Source organism: Desmodus rotundus, chromosome X (assembly GCF_022682495.2).
Source record: "Desmodus rotundus isolate HL8 chromosome X, HLdesRot8A.1, whole genome shotgun sequence".
NCBI classification, from domain to species: domain Eukaryota; kingdom Metazoa; phylum Chordata; class Mammalia; order Chiroptera; family Phyllostomidae; genus Desmodus; species Desmodus rotundus.
Window position 1 is genome coordinate 62,008,341 of NC_071400.1, and position 18,431 is coordinate 62,026,771.

Genomic DNA, 18,431 nt, shown 5'->3' on the forward strand with positions numbered 1-18,431 from the left:
TCTAATTCCTTCCAATGACATTTTGCCATAGTTTACAGAACAAAAGTATTTATGCTGAAAAGACATTAAGAAGTGTAACTTCAGCAGCCTTTCAGTAAAGAGCAATAGCATTGTCTTAGGTTTATAAAATTTCTTCAAAACCAAAAGACACGAAAGAACTTAATAACATATATAGGTCCTGCTGAAAGCAATGGAAGATCCTGAAACGACCACACACCTGCACAACCATCATCCTGAGACCAGGGTTGAGACGACAGAAAAAGAACCCCAGCGATTGTAGGTATTTACCTCTTTACCTCAGATGCATGCCCCCAAGGTCAAATAGTGTCACAGTCCATAAGTTTCCGTCACAATGAAAGGATATGGCTTACCTTTCCTTATGGAGAAAGGATGGAGAAATCACATAGTGGTTTCTCCTTGCTTAGCTCTGCTAAATTGGGTTGCTTCCCAGGGTATCCTGGTGGAAATAGGTGTAACAACAATAATAGCAGTGTTAAGACCCCCGCCCCACACCACTGTTCTACATTAGAAGCAGGTCCCTTTCTGACAGCTCTTTCTTTTGAAGAATAATAAATGGGGTGGAATGGTGGCAGTAGTTGGCCTATGATTCAGTTTGAATTCAGTGAGGAAACAAGGGGCTTAATACAAGATTCAAGCTTACGCGGGTATATGACAAACTGGGACAGGAAGGTGTAGAAGGGAGGCACCAAGGTATGAGAGCGGCTGCCCTAAGCACGTGCACTTGAAGCACCGGCACTGTGGACAGGACGGAGCTTGCTGAGAAACCTGACAGTCCCTACGCATCTCTTTGCCAAAGTGGGTGTGAAGATTGCCATGCGGCAACTTCTGCTGAAGCCACAGCCTCCATGAACCTGATGCCAAGGACCTAACTTGTGCCTAAATTGGTGAGCAGGGCCAGTAATCAGGAGGATGGGCTGGCTGTGGAGTGGAGACTGAGGAAAAGCTGGGGTACACCAGGCACCTTCGCATCTTCATGTCCGACTGCCCTGACCGTCAGGGTGTTGGCCTCCACTTCCCTCTGCTGCTTTCCAAGTCTCAACACGAGTTCTTTTTGCTGGCGAAACATCATCCTAAAAGTGTATAGGGAAAGGGGTTTCTATGAAATTCCCAGCTTCTGATGAGAGCTACGGTGTCAGTCCAGGAAAGCCACGTTGTTCCCAGATCATTCATTAGATCAGTTTAACTGCTTTATCTTATGGAGAAAGGCTATTAAATTAAAGCATTCTTTTGGTCAGGATACAGTGTACAAAATTATTTTGGATTCGTGCTGTTTAATAAACAAGAGCATTATCTAAATCCAGAATATGTTGTGATGTTTTATATCTCTTTTCCAAAGACAAGAAGCAGCTATGAATTTACCACTAACAATAATGTTGCCCTTTCAGCAAGTGGAATTGCTTCTTGTCATTGTAGGATGGCAAGAGAAGTGAACGGGTGGCTGCAGCTGCTGACCCTGAGTGACCCCCTTCCTTCCATGCACTTCAGATCCCGCAGCTGTGCAGTGGGCCTCGGTGCTGTGTATCTGCTGCTTTCCCCGGCCCGGCATCTGCCCAGTCCAGCGCCTCAGCTTTCCTTTGGGAATTCATCTCGCCTGTTCCCAGTCCAAACAGTTCCAAAGGGCTGACCCTACGTCTAGCCAATCACATGTTCCATCCTCTGGGTGCTCGGATGGGTTCGAGGATGAGAATGTGACCAAGCCAGGCCAAAGGCATTTTTGATATTTTTATGTTTCTCATTTAATATTATTTCAGGTGTACAGCATAGTGGTTAGACAATCATATACTTGACACACTGTCTCCCTGATAGTTTCAGTGTCTGACTAGCATTTTTAAGCTCTGACTTTTCATGGAACCCAAGGGAAAGAGAGTCCCTCCCATTTAGAATGATGGGTGAGTGGGCGTCAGCCCGAGTTGCTGGAGGCTCTAGCTGCAGGGAGAGAGACTGTGCCTGTGACTGGTGCCACCCAAAGGCACTTAGCAGGATGGAGTGTGGAGAGGGACCAGGTCCCACTGCAACAGTGTGAGAAGCTGGACCTGCCAGTTCTAAACTTACTCTTAAACTTGCCTCTTGCAAGTATGAATATATGTGAAATCTAATATGAATAAAACCAGAGGCCCAGATATATGGAACAGACAAGTCAGAGGGGAAAGGGCTTGGGCGGACTGCAATAAATTAGCCAGAGAACATATGTGCATATGAATAGTCCGTGGACACACAAGAGTGTGGTGAAGCCCAAGGTGGGGCTTGGTGGAGGGGCAAAGTGGGGGGAAGTGGGGGACATCCGTAATAGAGTCAACAATAGAAAATGATTATTTTACTTCAGTAAATGTGTCCAGTTCCTAGCAATCGAAAAAGTCCTAGCTGACTAATCCCTGAGACTCCCTCCAGCACAGTGTCGCCCTGGGCAGGCCGCAGCTGGGAGAGATGGAGGCCTGCGTAGGGTCGGATCTTAGGGGAGCTGCTGAACAGCTCTGTCCCTATTCCTCCCCTGTCCTGGGACAGGGAAACCCCAGAACAATGAGAGGAGAACCCACAGAGGAAAGAGGTCCCTGGATGGATAATTTATCTGTTCATATTTCCCTTATTTTAGGACCCATATTATTAATGTTTATTTTTACTAGGAAATCACCCATTTCTTCTACGTTTCCAGTGATTCAATGGGTTTATCTTATTTCACTTTTAACTTCTCCTCTCTTTCCAGTTTTTAAATAGAATTGTTACAATTCATGAACAAGTATTGATGTATTATTATTCACTAAATTGTACATTTTGTCCAGGTTCCTGCGTTCAGGCAGTCTCAGTGCTGGGGCCTCTATCTGTTAAACCCCTCACTGATCATCCAACCACAGACGTTAACGCTGACAGCTGGGGTACCTGGTGGGTCATTGAATTGTGGTGTTATGATAGGAAATGAGACCAGGAGAAGAAACTGGCCTGATAAAGAGTCTCAACACTGTGCTGGTGATAGAGACTGTTCTCTAGGTCTGGGGAGGCTGTTAGCGGTTCTGTACAAAGCAAGTGACAGGACTAGATCCCTAATTTAGAAAGATCAAGCTGGTCACAGTGTAGAGGTTGGACTGGATGGATGAGAGAGGGACCAGAAACAAAGACCTTGAGAAGACTGGTTACAGGTGATACTGGCTTGGGCTGAGACAGGGACTGTGACTTTGGAGAGGAGCAGGGCTATGAAGAGCAGGGAGAGGCTGTGGTTAATACTATCCCGAGGATAAAGCTAGCGCAGATGCAAGAGTTAGTACCCAGGTGGACTTTGGATATTTGGACACCAATAGGAGAGCTCATTCTGCTAAAAGATTATTTGCTAATTCTTTTTACTTATCCAGCCCATAATACAGGACAAAGGACAAAATAAAAAAAAGGACAAAGAAGGGAAGAGGGAGGGAGAGTAAGTGCTGATCACATGTTGGGCAGGAGCTAACATACACTACTTCACTGAATCTTCTCAGCCATCCTGAGAGGGAGCAGTTATCCCATGTGCCAGATGAGGAGACTGAGTTTCCATTTCTCTGCCTGAAGTCACACAGCTAATGGGTGGTAGGGCCAGTAGTCAGCTCTTTGTCTGTGGCTCAGGCACTCCTCTATAAGGGAACCTCCACTCTAGACTCCATTCTGAGCATCTAGGAAGCTCTTATTAGTTGAGACCTCAAAGGAAGGGATCAGTGGTAGCAGCAGACCAGTGCTCTGGACTGAAAGGGCCAGAGGACAGGCAGGGTGTAGAATTTGAGAAGTCATTGTTATAGGAATCTGAATCTGTCCCCATCCCCAGCTTCCTGCCCTAGTCCCACCCCATAAATCAATTTGAGTGCAAGGAAAACTGAACCAGCAGGTTTTCTTGAAGTACAATGACCAAAATTCAATCCAAACCTTCAAGTACTATTTGGATTATTTTATTTGTCCAGGATACTGTGTGTGCATGTTCTTGAGGCCCACCTTGGCCCATTTAGGTTTGGCTCTGGACTTTGAACTGTGTTAGAATCAGTCTTCAGATTAAATGTTATACCTGTAAAATGGGAAATGGTGGCAATAAGTGAGATAAGGCATGTGAAGGGCCTAAAGCCTTATGTATCCCGACGTGAGCTTAATACTGAGGTTCTGGATTCTCATTAAAAAAAAAAAATTCTCACCAAGGATATACTTACTGATTTTAGAGAGGGGAGAGGAGAGAAAAAATACATTGATGTGAGAGAGACACATCTATCAGTTGCCTTCCGTATGCACCCTGACCGGGGATAGAACCCACAACATTTTGGTGTACCCAGTGATGTTCCAACCAACTGAGCCACCCAGCCAGGGCTAGATTCTCATTAAAAATTTTTAAACATGTTTATTAATATTTGCAAATCAATAAATGTAATACATCACAAACAAAAGGAAAGACAAAAATCACATGATCATGTCACTAGATGCAGAAAATGCATTTGGTAAGGTACAGCACCCATTTATGATAAAGACACTCAGCAAAGTAGGAATAGAGGGAGCATTTCTCGACATAATAAAGGCCATATTTGAGAGACCTACAGTCAACATCATACTCAATGGACAAAAACTAAAAACTTTCCCACTAAGATCAAGAACAAGACGAGGATGTCCACTTTCACGACTCCTATTCAACATAGTCCTGGAAGTCCTAGCCACAGCAATCAGACAACAAAAAGAAGTAAAAGGCATCCAAATTGGAACGGAGGAAGCAAAACTAACATTGTTTGCAGATGACATGATAGTATACATAGAAAACCCTATAGACTCCACCAAAAACTAGTGGACCTAATAAATGAATTTGGCAAAATAGCGGTATACAGAGTCAATATTCAGAAATCAAAGGCATTTTTGTACATCAACAATGAAATATCAGAAACAGAACTCGGGAAAAAAGTTCCATTTGCTATACCAACAAGAAAAATAAAATACCCAGGAATAAACCTAATCAAGGAGGCAAAAGACCTTTACTTAGAAAACTACACAACACTAAAGAAAGAAATTAAGGAAGACATATACCGTGTTCATAGATTGGAAGAATTAACATCATCAAAGTGTCCATACTACCCAAGTCAATTTACAGATTCAACACAATCCCTATTAAAATACAAATGACATATTTCACAGATACAGAACAAACATTTCAAAAATTTATATGAAATTGTAAATGACCCTGAATAGCCTCAGCAATTTTTAAAAAATTTTTATTGTTATTCAATTACAGTTGTATGCCTTTTCTCCCCATCCCTCCGCCCCACCCCAGCTGAACCCACCTCCCTCCCCCACCTCCACCCTCCCCCTTGGTTTTGTCCATGTCAGCAATTTTGAGAAAGAAGAGCAAAATAGGATGAATCACAATACCTTGTATCAAACTATATTACAAGGTTACTGTAATTAAAATAGTCTGATACTGGCATAGGAACATACACACAGACCAATGGAACGTAATAGAGCCCAGAAATAAACCCATGTCTCTATGGTCAATTAATATTCAACAAAGGGGGAAGGAGCATTAAGTGGATTAAAAATAGCCTCTTCAACAAATGGTGTTGGGAGATCTGGACAGCTACACGTAAAAAAATGAAAGTCAACCACCAACTTCCACCATACAAAAAAATTAACTCAAGATGAATAAAAGACTTAAATATAAGTTGTGACACCATAAAAGTCTTATAGGAGAACATCTGCAGGAAAATCTCAGACATTCCACACAGCAATATTTTCACTGATATGTCCCCTAGAGTAAGAGACATAAAGGAAAGAATAAACAAATGGGACCTCGTCAAAATAAAAAGCATCTACATGGCTAAAGAAAACATCAGCAAAATGAAAAGGGAACCAACCATATGGGAAAATATATTTGCCAATGATACTTAGACAAGGGTTTGATCTCCAAAATATATATAGAACTCACATGTCTACTCCAGGAAGACAAACAACCCAGTTAAAAAATGGGCAAAGGACCTGAACAGACACTTCTCCAAGGAGGACATACAGAGGGCCCAGGGACATATGAAAGGATGCTCAGCATCACTAGCCATCAGAGAGATGCAAATTAAAACCATAGTGAGATACCACTTCACACCAGTCAGAATGGCCATCATAAACAAAGCAACAAACAGGAAGTGTTGGATGGTTGTGGAGAAAAGGGAACCCTAGTGCACTGTTGGTGGGAATGCAGACTGGTGAGGCCACTGTGGAAAACAGTATGGGATTTCCTCAGAAAACTACAAAGGTAACTGCCTTTTGACCCAGCAATTCCACTGCTGGAATTATACCCTGAGAATCCTGAAACACCAATTCAAAAGAACCTATGCACCCCAATGTTCATAGCAGCACAATTTACAATAGCCAAGTGCTGGAAGCAACCTAAGTGTCCATTAGCAAATGAGTGGATCCCAAAACTGTGGTATATTTACACAATGGAATGTTACACAGCAGAAACAAAGAAGGAGCTCCTATCCTTTGCAACAGCATGGATGGAACTGGAGAGCATTATGCTAAGTGAAATAAGCCAGACGGTGAAAGACAAATACCATACGATCTCATGTATAAACGGAACCTGATCAACAAAACAAACAAGCAAGCAAAATATAACCAGAGACATTGAAATTAAGAACAAACTGATAGTAACCAGAGGGGAGAGGGGAGGGTGATAACGGGGGAAAGAAGGGGAAGGGAGGTCAAGGAACGTGTGTAAAGGGCACATGGACAATGCCAAAGGGGGGTAGGATTAAGGGTGGGAGGTGGGGGTGGGTGGGGTGGGGGGAAGGGATAGAAAAAAATGGAGATAACTGTCCTTGAAAATAATAATAAATTTTAAAACAATAAAAAATGTTTTTATTGTATTTTTCCATTATCTCCTTATACCCTCTCCCTGCCACTATCAGCACCCTGTTGTCCATGTCCTCTTTTCTTTCTGCTCGAACCCTCTACACCCTCACCTCCTTAGATGTCATCCTGCTCTCTATGAGTCTATTTTGCTTGTTTCACTGACTGGCTTATTTCACTTAGCACGATGTTCTCTAGGTCCGTCCATGCTGTTGGAAAGGGTAAAATTGTCTTCCTTTTTTATACCTGAGTAGTATTCCATTGTGCAAATGAACCATAGTTGTTTTATCCACTCATCTACTGATGGACACTTTTGCTGCTTCCATGTCTTGGCAATTGCAAATAATGCTGCAATGAACATAGGCGTGTTTATGTTCTTTTGAATTAGTGTTTTGGGTTCTTTCAGATATATTCCCAGAAATGGGATTGCTGGGTCAAAAGGCAGATCCTTCTTTTGAATAAAGAATAAATTCAAGAATAAATTCAAAACGGATTAAAGACTTAACTGTTAGACATGAAACCATAAAATTCCTATAAAAAAACATAGGCAGTAAAAGTTCAGACATTTCTCATAGCAATATTTTATCTGATATATATTCTCAGGCAAGGGGAACAAAAGAAAAAATAAGCAAATGGAACTACATTAAACTAAAAGGGTTTTGCATAGCAAAGGGAACCATCAACAAAATAAAAGAGAAACCATGGAATGGGAGAACATATTCACTGATTCATCTGAAAAAAGTTAGTATCCAAACTTTATAAAGAACTAACAAAACTCAACACCAAAAAACAAACAACCCAATTAAAAAATGGGCAAAGACCCTGAATAGACACTTCTCCAAAGTGGACATACAGATGGTTCATAGACAGATGAAAAAATGCTCAATGTCACTAATCAGCAGAGAAAAGCAAATTAAAACCACAATGAGGAGATATCACTTCACACTGGTGAGAATGGTCATCGTAAACAAATCAACAAACAACAAGTTCTGGAGAGGTTATGAATAAAAGGGAACTCTTTTGCACTGTTGGTGGAAATGCAGACTGGTGGAGCCACTGTGGAAAGCAGTATGGAGGTACCTCAAAAAATAGATTCCCATTTTAAAGCTAAGTTGGCAGAGCCCATAAGGCGGGAAATGCTCTTCTCTGCTGCCATCTCGTGTACATCTTGGAAATAACACCAGAGAGGACATAACGAGGAAAAGTTATTCTCTTCTGTCATCTAGTGTGCACCATGGGAATAACACTGGAGTAAGAAGGCTCCTGAGCCAACAAAGAATGTGTCAGGCATTGGGCCATGCCCCAGGTTCAGTCATTTGTGTCCTGGAAGCTTCCCACTGGAATGTGGAGTCCTCTAGGTGAAACCTGGTGCAGGGCTTGGCACACCCTAAGTCAACTGCCTTCTTACCTATGCATGCCTTCTGCCACCCTCCCCTCGGGCTGTTTTTGAACTAATAGTGTGCTTATAAAGCCTGTGTAAGTCATGGCATCTGGGGGCAGTGAGGTGAGAAGAAAAGATTTACTTTGCATGTAAAAGAGGCAGCCCATGAGGACCTAATCAAATGGAACCCAGATGTGATAGCAGAAAGCTTGGGTATGAAAAGAGCACAGAGAGGCCTTCACAAGCCAGATTGCAGTCTCTAGAAAGAGCTGGAGAGGTAGGCTGTGGAGGAACCCCAGGCACTGGCCTAGGGTGTGGGGCTGAAGGGACACTGGGGACTGAACTCCAGGTACAGCATTTTCAGGAGGAGCTGAACATCAAGCTCCTTAGGCAGCTTTTCTGGAAGAGCCCCCCTTCCCTTCCAGCACAGCTGTGGGAGCTGGACCTGTGTGGAGGGTTGAGGTAGAGTCCATCAGCTTTGCCCTGTCAGAGGGTGTCTTGCTCAAGGCTGCAGCCACTCCCAGGTTCAGAGGAATGGCCTGGTGTGGGAACATCAGGCTCTGGTGGTGGGGTGAGGGGCTAAAGGGGTATATGGAAACCCTGGGAAAACAGTGAAGATTCAGCTAAGACTTCCCCAAGAGATCCCAAACCCCTAGGGCAGCCAGACACAGTCAACAACCATAAGCTGGAAACAGCTCAATACCTCACACCCTACATTCTCCATTATTTCCCTCTCTGTCAGATCATCTCCATCAACATTTGTCATTTTCCATCACCACGTGGCCGTCTCCATCACTCTCTCTCAATGTCTGTTTCCACAAACGAGGTTTAAGATTCCCTCTTTTCATTCCACATCTTCACTCTCTGCCAAAGCTAAGCTCCTACTCCTAGTCAACCCCGATTCCTCCCTATCACTTCTTTACTCTGTCATTCAATATTTGCTTTGTGCCATTCCTCACCCCTATTCAGCATCACCAGCTTTGGCACTTTTTTTTGACCCTCCTTATCCTTCCTTAATCTTGGTCTCTTTCTGACATTCTCCGATTACACTGGGCTCTTCTTCTGAAGCACCCATGGCCTTCTTCTCTGTCAACCTCTGACCATTTATTTTTTCAGCCCTTGCCATTGTGGTCCATCTCTGCATGGACACTTTGGGTGTCTGTCATTCCTGGCCCTTCCCCTGGGATCAGCCTTTTTTGTCATCCCTGCCACTGCCATAGTGGCTTCCCTATCACTGTGGTGGTACAGTTTACACTCTTAGCCAGTTTCCTCACCCTCCACTCTGCACTCTGGCCACTAGGGTCTTCCAGGGCCTGTCTTGGGAGGGGTGTGGAGCCAGGTACCTGGAGAGGATGGGATTGAGCTGCAGGGGAAGGCATTACCATCAACACAGCCTCCAAGTGTCAACTTGAAGGGCTCAGGCTAAAATCGGTCAGTGGTTTGGGACCAGTCGGACCTGTGTATTCCTGCCCTATAATTTATGTATATTAGGTGTCACAGGCAGTAATTTTTTGGTCACATTAAAATGAGAAAAAATAAACACTTAAAATAATAAAGAGATATGCAAATAACTTCTCATCTTTCCTACTGGGTAGATATTAAACCATATCTTTCAAATAGGTGTCACCTTTTCATTATAATCTTGTGAAATATTTAAAGAAGCACCAAGTCAAAGCTTCCCTAATTTGGTCACCTTCTGGCATTGATAGTCTTTTGACTATGGAAGCATTTTTTTATCGTTTTTATCTGACATTCTGCCTGTTAGGATGGGAGACAGTAGGTTGCCTCCCATACCTGCCCCAACCAGGGGTTGAACCCGCAACCATTTGGAGCACAAGACAACACTGCAACCAACTGAACCACCTAGCCAGGGTAAAGAAGACATTCAATTTTAAAGCCAAAGTCTGGCCATGAGTAGTCAGCAGAGAGAGCTCATCTATACAGTATCATTCATGATTCAGTTTCTAGTGCATATTCATTACTTTCCTAAAGAGCATTTAACAAGGCAATTATGTGTCCCACAGTAGGGAAAGCTTACCTTCCTGGTTTTTGTGAAGTTTGCAATAACAGTTGTACTCTATCATGTTCCTTTAGACGCTTGAACTGCCCATATCACCACCAATATCAGCTTCCATTAAAGGGGGAAAAACCTTAGTAAACAATGCATGGACATTTTGTACTCGAGGCTCATTCTTCTTAAATAATAGAGAAAGAAAAAATTGAAAAAAGACAACAAGACCTCCCGGAAATTTGATATTTCACATGCAAAAGGATTTCCTAACATCCTTGGCCAAAATTATTGGGACTAAATTAAGATGATTAAGATTGAATATGATCTGTGATTTAGCCTGTGGATTTGTTGTAACAAAAAGTGTGAGGTTTCAATAGTTGGATTTTATCTAAGTTTTGAGAGGTTTGGGGCTTTTTTACTTCATTGATTTAATTACTGCATTTAGAAAACAATGTAATTCATTCTTATGCTTCAAAATGTACTCTAATTTTAATTTAGTTAAATGTATTTGTCTAGAATATTATCAGGCTTTTGCAAAAATAATTGGTAATAATGCACATGCATAATGTCTTAAGGAGAAACCAGAACTCAGTATCATTTTTTTCTTTTTAAATAGCTTTTTTTCTTCCTATAGAGTCTGTTAACATTACCCTGACAGGAGCGAATGCGTGTTCGTGTGAAGAGAGGATCGTTCATGGTTTATTTTCTTTTGTTAGAAGATAAGCTGAACTCATACTTCATTCCACTATTTTCTCTTTGGAATTAACGGTCGAGTTTCAGGTTTAGCTCTTATTGCCTTTCCTTCCCAAAGTACTTCAGCCAACCAACCAATCATCGTATCTTCACATGTATATTCAGTACTGGTTCTTTTCCTTGTGTTTACAATATGTTCACCTGTCACTAACAAAAGTAGTGTCTTCCTTTTGGCCATTTCTTCCTTTTCCTTTTTTCCACCACCAGGTTTCCCACTTTAGAAATTCCCCTGCTGTTATCTTTCATTTTTTCACCATCTATTCTCTTATTAACTCAGTGTAAGCCATTATCTGTACCTGTCATTCAACTAAAACCACACCATGGCAGAAGCTCCAGAGGCTACTTGTACTCATCTCTCTGTAGTAGTCATGGCTGATCCCCTCTTCTTGAAATTCTCTCCTTCTTGGATGCCAGACTAACTAAACTCTCCTGATCCATCCCCTATCCTATGCTCATCTGCTGCTTCCAGGTACTCTGCGTCCAACACCCAGGTGCAATATATACTGCATCGTACACCCATCACCCAAAGAAAAGTGTTTGTTGTTTGTGCTTATGCATTACATATATATTTTTTCTTAATCTCTTCACCTTTTATTCACCCAACCCCCCCAACCTCCTTTCCACTGACAGCTGTCAGTCTGTTCTATGTATCAATGCTTTGGGGTTTTTTTCTGTTAAATTATTTTATTTATTACAACCCACATATAACTGAGATCATATGGTATTTATCTTTCTCTGACTGGCTTATTTCACTAAGCATAATAATCTCCAGGTCCTGTTGCAGAAGGTAATATTTTCTTCTTTTTCTTTTAATTTTAATTTTTTATTGTTATTCAATTACAGTTGTGTGCCTTTTCTCCCCATCCCTCCACCCCACCCCAGCTGAACCCACCTACCTCCCCCACCTCCAACCCCCTCTTTGGTTTTGTCCATGTGTCCTTTATAGTAGTTCCTGTAATCCCCTCTCCTCACTGTCCCCTCCCCACTCCCCCCTGACCATTGTTAGATTGTTCTTAACTTCAATGTCTCTGGTTATATTTTATTTGCTTTTTTCTTCTATTTATTATGTTCCAGATAAAGGTGAGATTATATGGTATTTGTCCCTCACCGTCTGGCTTATTTCACTTAGCATAATGCTCTCCAGTTCCATCCATGCTTTTGCAAAAGGAATAAACTCCTTTTTCTCTCTGCTCCATAGAATTCCATTGTGTAAATAAATATACCATAATTTTTGGATCCACTCATTTGCTGATGGGCACTTAGGTTGCTTCCAGTACTTGGCTATTGTAAATTGTGCTGCTATGAACATTGGGGTGCACAGGTTCTTTTGGATTGGTGTTTCAGGGTTCTTAGGGTATAATCCCAGCAGCAGAATTGCTGGGTCAAAGGGCAGTTCCATTTTTAGTTTTCTGAGGAAATTCCATACTGTTTTCCACAGTGGCCTCACCAGTCTGCATTCCTACCAACAGTGCACTAGGGTCCCTTTTCTCCCCATCCTCTCCAACATTTGTTTGTGGATTTGTTTATGTTGGCCACTCTGACCGGTGTGAGATGGTACCTCATTGTGGTTTTAATTTGCATCTCTCTGATGGCTAGTGATGCTGAGCATCTTTTCATATGTCTCTGGGCCCTCTGTATGTCTTCCTTGGAGAAGTGTCTGTTCAAGTCATTTGCCCATTTTTTAATTGGGTTGTTTGTCTTCCTGTAGTGGAGTCATGTGAGTTCTTTATATATTTTGGAGATCAGGCCCTTGTCTGAGGTATCATTGGCAAATATGTTTTCCCATACTGTTGGTTCTCTCTGTATTTTAATGCTGTTTTCTTTAGCCATGCAGAAGATTTTTATTTTCATGTAGTCCCATTTGTTTATTCTTTCCTTTATGTCCCTTGCTTTAGGGGACATGTCTGTGAGGATGTTGCTGTGAGGAATGTCTGAGATTTTCCTGCCAATGTTTTCCTCGAGGACTTTTATGGTGTTACGACTTATATTTAAGTCTTTTATCCATCTTGAGTTTATTTTTGTGTATGGCATAAGTTGGTGATCGAGTTTCACTTTTTTGCACGTAGCTGTCCAGATCTCCCAACACCATCTGTTGAAGAGGCTGTTTTTGCTCCATTTTATGCTCCTGCCTCCTTTGTCAAATATTAATTGACCGTAAAGACTTGAGTTTATTTCTGGGCTCTCTGTTCTGTTCCATTGGTCTATGTGCCTGTTTTTATGCCAGTACCAGGCTGTTTTGATTACAGTGGCCTTGTAATACAGTTTGATATCAGGTATTGTGATCCCTCCTGCTTTGTTCTTCTTTCTCAAAATTGCTGCAGCTATTCGGGGTCGTTTATGGTTCCATATAAGTTTCTGCAATGTTTGTTCTATATCTGTGAAATATGTCATGGGTACTCTAATAGGATTGCATTGAATCTCTAAATCGCTTTGGGTAGTATGGCCATTTTGATGGTGTTAATTCTTCTAATCCATGAGCATGGTACATGCTTCCATTTGTTTGTGTCTTCCTTCATTTCTTTCTTCAGGGTTGTGTAGTTTTCTGAGTACAGGTCTTTTACCTCCTTGGTTAGGTTGATTCCTAGGTACTTGATTTTTCTTGTTGCTATATCAAATGGGATTCTTTCCCTGATTTCTGTTTCTGCAGTTTCGTTGTTGGTGTACAGGAATGCCTTTGATTTCTGAGTATTGACTTTGTATCCAGCTGTTTTGCCAAATTCATTTATTAGGTCAAGTTGTTTTTTGGTGGAGTCTATAGGATTTTCCATGTACACTATCATGTCATCTGCAAACAGTGACAGTTTCATTTCCTCCTTTCCAATTTGGATGCCTTTTATTGCTTTTTCTTGTCTGATTGCTGCGGCTAGGACTTCCAATACTATGTTGAATAGGAGTGGTGAGAGAGGGCATCCTTGTCTTGTTCCTGATCTTAGTGGGAAAGCTCTAAGTTTTTGTCAGATTTCCTTCTTTTTTATAGCCGAGTAGTATTCTGTTGTATTAATCTACCACAGCTCTTCTTTATCCACCCACCTACTGTCAGGCACTTGGGCTGTTTCTAGCACTTGGGTATTGTAAATAACACTGCTATGAACAAAAAGGGGCATATATTATTTGGAACTAGTGTTTTGGGTTTCTTTGGATAAATTCCCAGAATTGGAATTACTGAGTCAAAAGGTAGTTCCATTTTTAATTTTTTGAGGTGACTCCACACTATTTTCCACAGTGGCTGTACCAGTCTGTTTTCCCACCAACAGTGCACTAGGGTTCCCTTTTCTCCACAACCTCACCAGCACTTGTTGCTTTTTGATTTATTGATGATAGACATTCTCACAGGTGTGAGGAGATATCTAATTGTGGGATTTACCCCTTTTTAAAAGTTTAATCTTTATTGTATTTTTGCCATTACCATTTAGTCCCCTTATACTGCGCCCCCTGGCAATAGCCACACTGTGGTCCAGATCCATGAGTCCTTTTTCCTTTTTGCTCAATCCCTCTACCCCCTAACCTTGCTCCCCACTAGCTGTCACCTGCTCTCTATCTATGAGTCTGTCTCTGTTTTGCCTGTTACTTAAGTTTGTTCATTAGATTCCACAGATGAGTGAAATCATAGGTATTTGTCTTTCTCTGACTGGCTTATTTCACTTAGCATAATGTTCTCCAGGTACATCCATTCTGTTGCAAAGGGTACATTTTTTCTTTTTTATGGCCGAGCACCATTCCATTGTGTAAATGTCCCATAGTTTTTTATCCACTCATCTACTGATGGACACTTGGGCTGTTTCCATATCTTGGTGACTGTAAATAATGCTGCAATGAACATAGGGGTGCTTATGTTCTTTCAAATTGGTGTTTTGGGTTCCTTCAGATATATTTCCAGAAAAAATACAATAAAGATTAGATTTAAAAATAAAGAAAAAAACACAATTAGATATCTCCTCATGCTTCTGAGAATGGCTATCATTAATAATCATTAGAGACGTCGAGCATCTTCTCATAAGTCTATTGGACATCTATATGTCTCTTTGGAGAAATGTCTATTCCAGTCCTATGCCCATTTTTTAATTGGATTGTTTGTTTTCTTGGTGTTGAGTTCTATAAGTTCTGTATATATTTTGGATATTAACCCTTTATCAAATGTGTCATTAGTGAACGTGTTCTCCCATTCAGGGGGTTGCCTTTTCATTTTGCTGATTGTTTCTTTTGCCGTGCAAAAGCTTTTTAGTTTCCTGTAGTCCCATTTGTTTAGTTTTTCCTTTGTTTTCCTTGTTTTAGGTAATATAGCAGCAAAAATATTGCTAAGAGTAATGTCTGAGATCTTACTGCCTATGTTTTCTTCTATGATTTTTATGGTTTCATAACTTATATTTTTAAAAATATTTATTTGTTTATTTTTAGAGAGATGGGAAAGGAGGGAGAAAGAGAAAGAGAGAAACATCTTGCACATTGATCAGTTGCCTCTTGCGCGCCCCCAGTGGGGAACCTGGCCCACAACCCAGGCATGTGCCCTGAGTGGGAATTGAACCAGCGACCTTTCAGATCATGGGCTGGCACTCAATCCACTGAGCCACACTAGCCAGGGCTTATGACTTATATTTTTAAGTCTTTAATCAATTTTGAGTTTATGTCGTGTATGGTGGAAGTTCGTGGTCTAGTTTCTGTTTTTTACTTGCATGTATCTGTCCAATTTTCCCAACACCATTTTTTGAAGAGACTGTCTTCACCCTCTTGTATGCTCTTGCCTCCTTTGTCAAGTATTAATGGAATACAAAGGCATGGGTCTACTTTGGGCTCTCCATTCTGTTCCTTTGATCTGTGTGCAGGTTCTTATGTCAGCACAATTGTGTTTTGTTTACTCTAGACTTGTTGTACAGTTTGATATCAGGTATGGTGACGCCTCCAACTTTGTTCTTCTTTTGCAAGATTGCTCCAGCCATTGGGGGTCTTTTGTGGTTTCATAGAAATTGTTGGAATGTTTTTTTCTAGAACTGTGAGATATGCCATTTATATTTTAATAGGAATTGTGTTGAAGCTATAGGTTGCTTTGGGTAGTATATATGTTTTAATTCTTGCTATTTATGAACATGGTATATGCTTCCACTTATTTGTATCTTTTTCAGTTTCTTTCTTATGTACCCTATAATTTTCTGAGTACAGGTCTTTTACCTCCTTGATTAAATTTATTCCTAGATATCTTATTTTTTGTTGCAATAGTAAATGGGATCATTTTCTTTCTTTTTCTGACAGTTCATTATTGGCATATAAAAATGCCACCAATTTCTGAATATTTATTTTGTATCCTGCTACATTACTGAATTTATTTATCAGTTTTAGTAGTTTTGGGGGGTTTTATATAGACAGTATCATGTCATCTGCAAACAATAATAGTTTTATTCCTCCTTTCCAATTTGGATGCTTTATATTCTTTTTGTCTGATCGCTGTGGCTAGAACTTCCAAGGCTATGTTGAATAAGAGTGGTAAATGTGGGCATCTCTGTCCTGTTCTTGGTCTCAACGGGAACGCTTTCAGTTTTTGCCCATTGAGTATGATACTGGCTGTGGATTTGTCACATATGGCCTTTATTATGTTGAGGTATAATCCCCCTATTCCAACTTTATTTAAAGTTTTTTTTTTATCATAAATGCTAATTTCATCAAATGCTTTTTCTGCATCTATTGACATGATCATGTGATATTTTCCTTCATTTAATCCATGTGATATACCGTGCTTATTGATTTGCATGTATTGTACCAACCCTGCATCGCCAGAAGAAATCCCACTTGATCATGGTGTAGGATCTTTTTAATGTATCACTGGATCTGTTTTGCTGATATTTTGTTTAGATTTTTAACATCTATGTTCATCAAGGATATTGACCAATAATTTTCTCTTTATAGTGTCTTTACTTGGCTTTGGAAATAGAATAATGCTGGCTTCATAAAAATAGCTTGGAAGTATTCCATTCTCTTGAATTTTTTGGAATAGTTTGCAAAGAATATATGTTAGTTCTACTTTGAATGTCTGGTAAAATTTACCTGTGAAGCATTCCAGGACTTTTATTTTCTGGGAGTTTTTTGATTATTGCTTTGATTTCATGTAATTGGTATTTTCACAGTTTATTTTACCCGATTCTGTTTTGGAAGATTCTATGTTTCTAAAAATGTACCCATTTTGCCCAGGTTGTCCAACTTGTTGGTATACATTTGCTTGTTATATTTGTTTACAATCCTTTGTGTTTCTTGCTGTCTTGGGGAGATTTTTCACTACCAGTTAAATCTTCTGAGTAGAATTCGTCTGTTCATATTTTCTTTTTTCTGGATTTGGTCTTGGTAAATTGCATGTTTCTAATCTTTATTTCTTTTCTTCTATCTCTCAGGTCAGTTTGTTTTCTTTTTCTGGTTATTTTAGGGTTATAATTTGGTTGTTTATTTTAGATCTTTTTTATTTATTAATGCATGTTTTAATTGCTCTGAACTTATCTTTTAGAACTCTTTTTGCTGCTTCCCATTACTTGGTATAATATGTTTCCATTTTGTTTATCACATGATTTTTTATTTGCTCTTTAAATTTTTCTTTAATCTACTGGTTGTTAATTTCCATGTATTTGTAAGTATTTTAGTTTTTCTTCTGTTGTTTATTTCTAGTTTTATAGCATTGTGGTCAGAGAAGATATTTGGCATGCTTTTAACCCTGTTGGATTTTTCAAGTCTTGTTCTGTGGTCTAACAAATAGTCTGTACTGGAAAATGTTCCATGTGCACTGAGAAGAAGGGGTATAATGCTGTTAGAGTGTTCTGAATTTAGCTCGGGTATTTGTGGTCTATAATGTTGTTTAAGTAAGCTTTAGCAGCATCCCATGGAATTTTATATGTTATGGGGGTTTTTTTTGGATTGAGACAATTTTTATTTTCCTTTTAATTTCTTTTTGATACATTTGTTCTTTACACGTGTGTTGTTTATACATATTTGTAAATTTTCCCAGCTTTCTTGTTTTCTAGCTTCATACCATTGTGGTCAGAAAAGATAGTAAACATTCCACTCTTCTAAACTTTGCTCAGACTTGTTTTGTATCTTATCATATGATCTCTGCCAGAGAATGCTCCATATGCACTTGAGAAGCATGTGTACTCTGCTGCTGGTGGATGGAATGTTCTATGTGTGTCTGTTAAATGCATTTGATAAAGGCTATGGCTCAATTCCAACATACCAGGGAGGTTGCTCTTGCTGCTGTCAAAAGCCTCAGCATTTGCAGTGTCCCCCCAGGGAGCAGGATTGCCTGGGCAAATTCCTCCCACTCCTCTGCTTTCAAACTTGTCTCTCTCCAGTGTCATGCTTGAATCTCCCTTCAGGCAGGCTGGTCTTACACAAATAATGTCACTCACATATATCTATCCAGTTTTGTACTGTCCGGGTCTCTTCCCAATATCCGAGATTGGGGTTGTG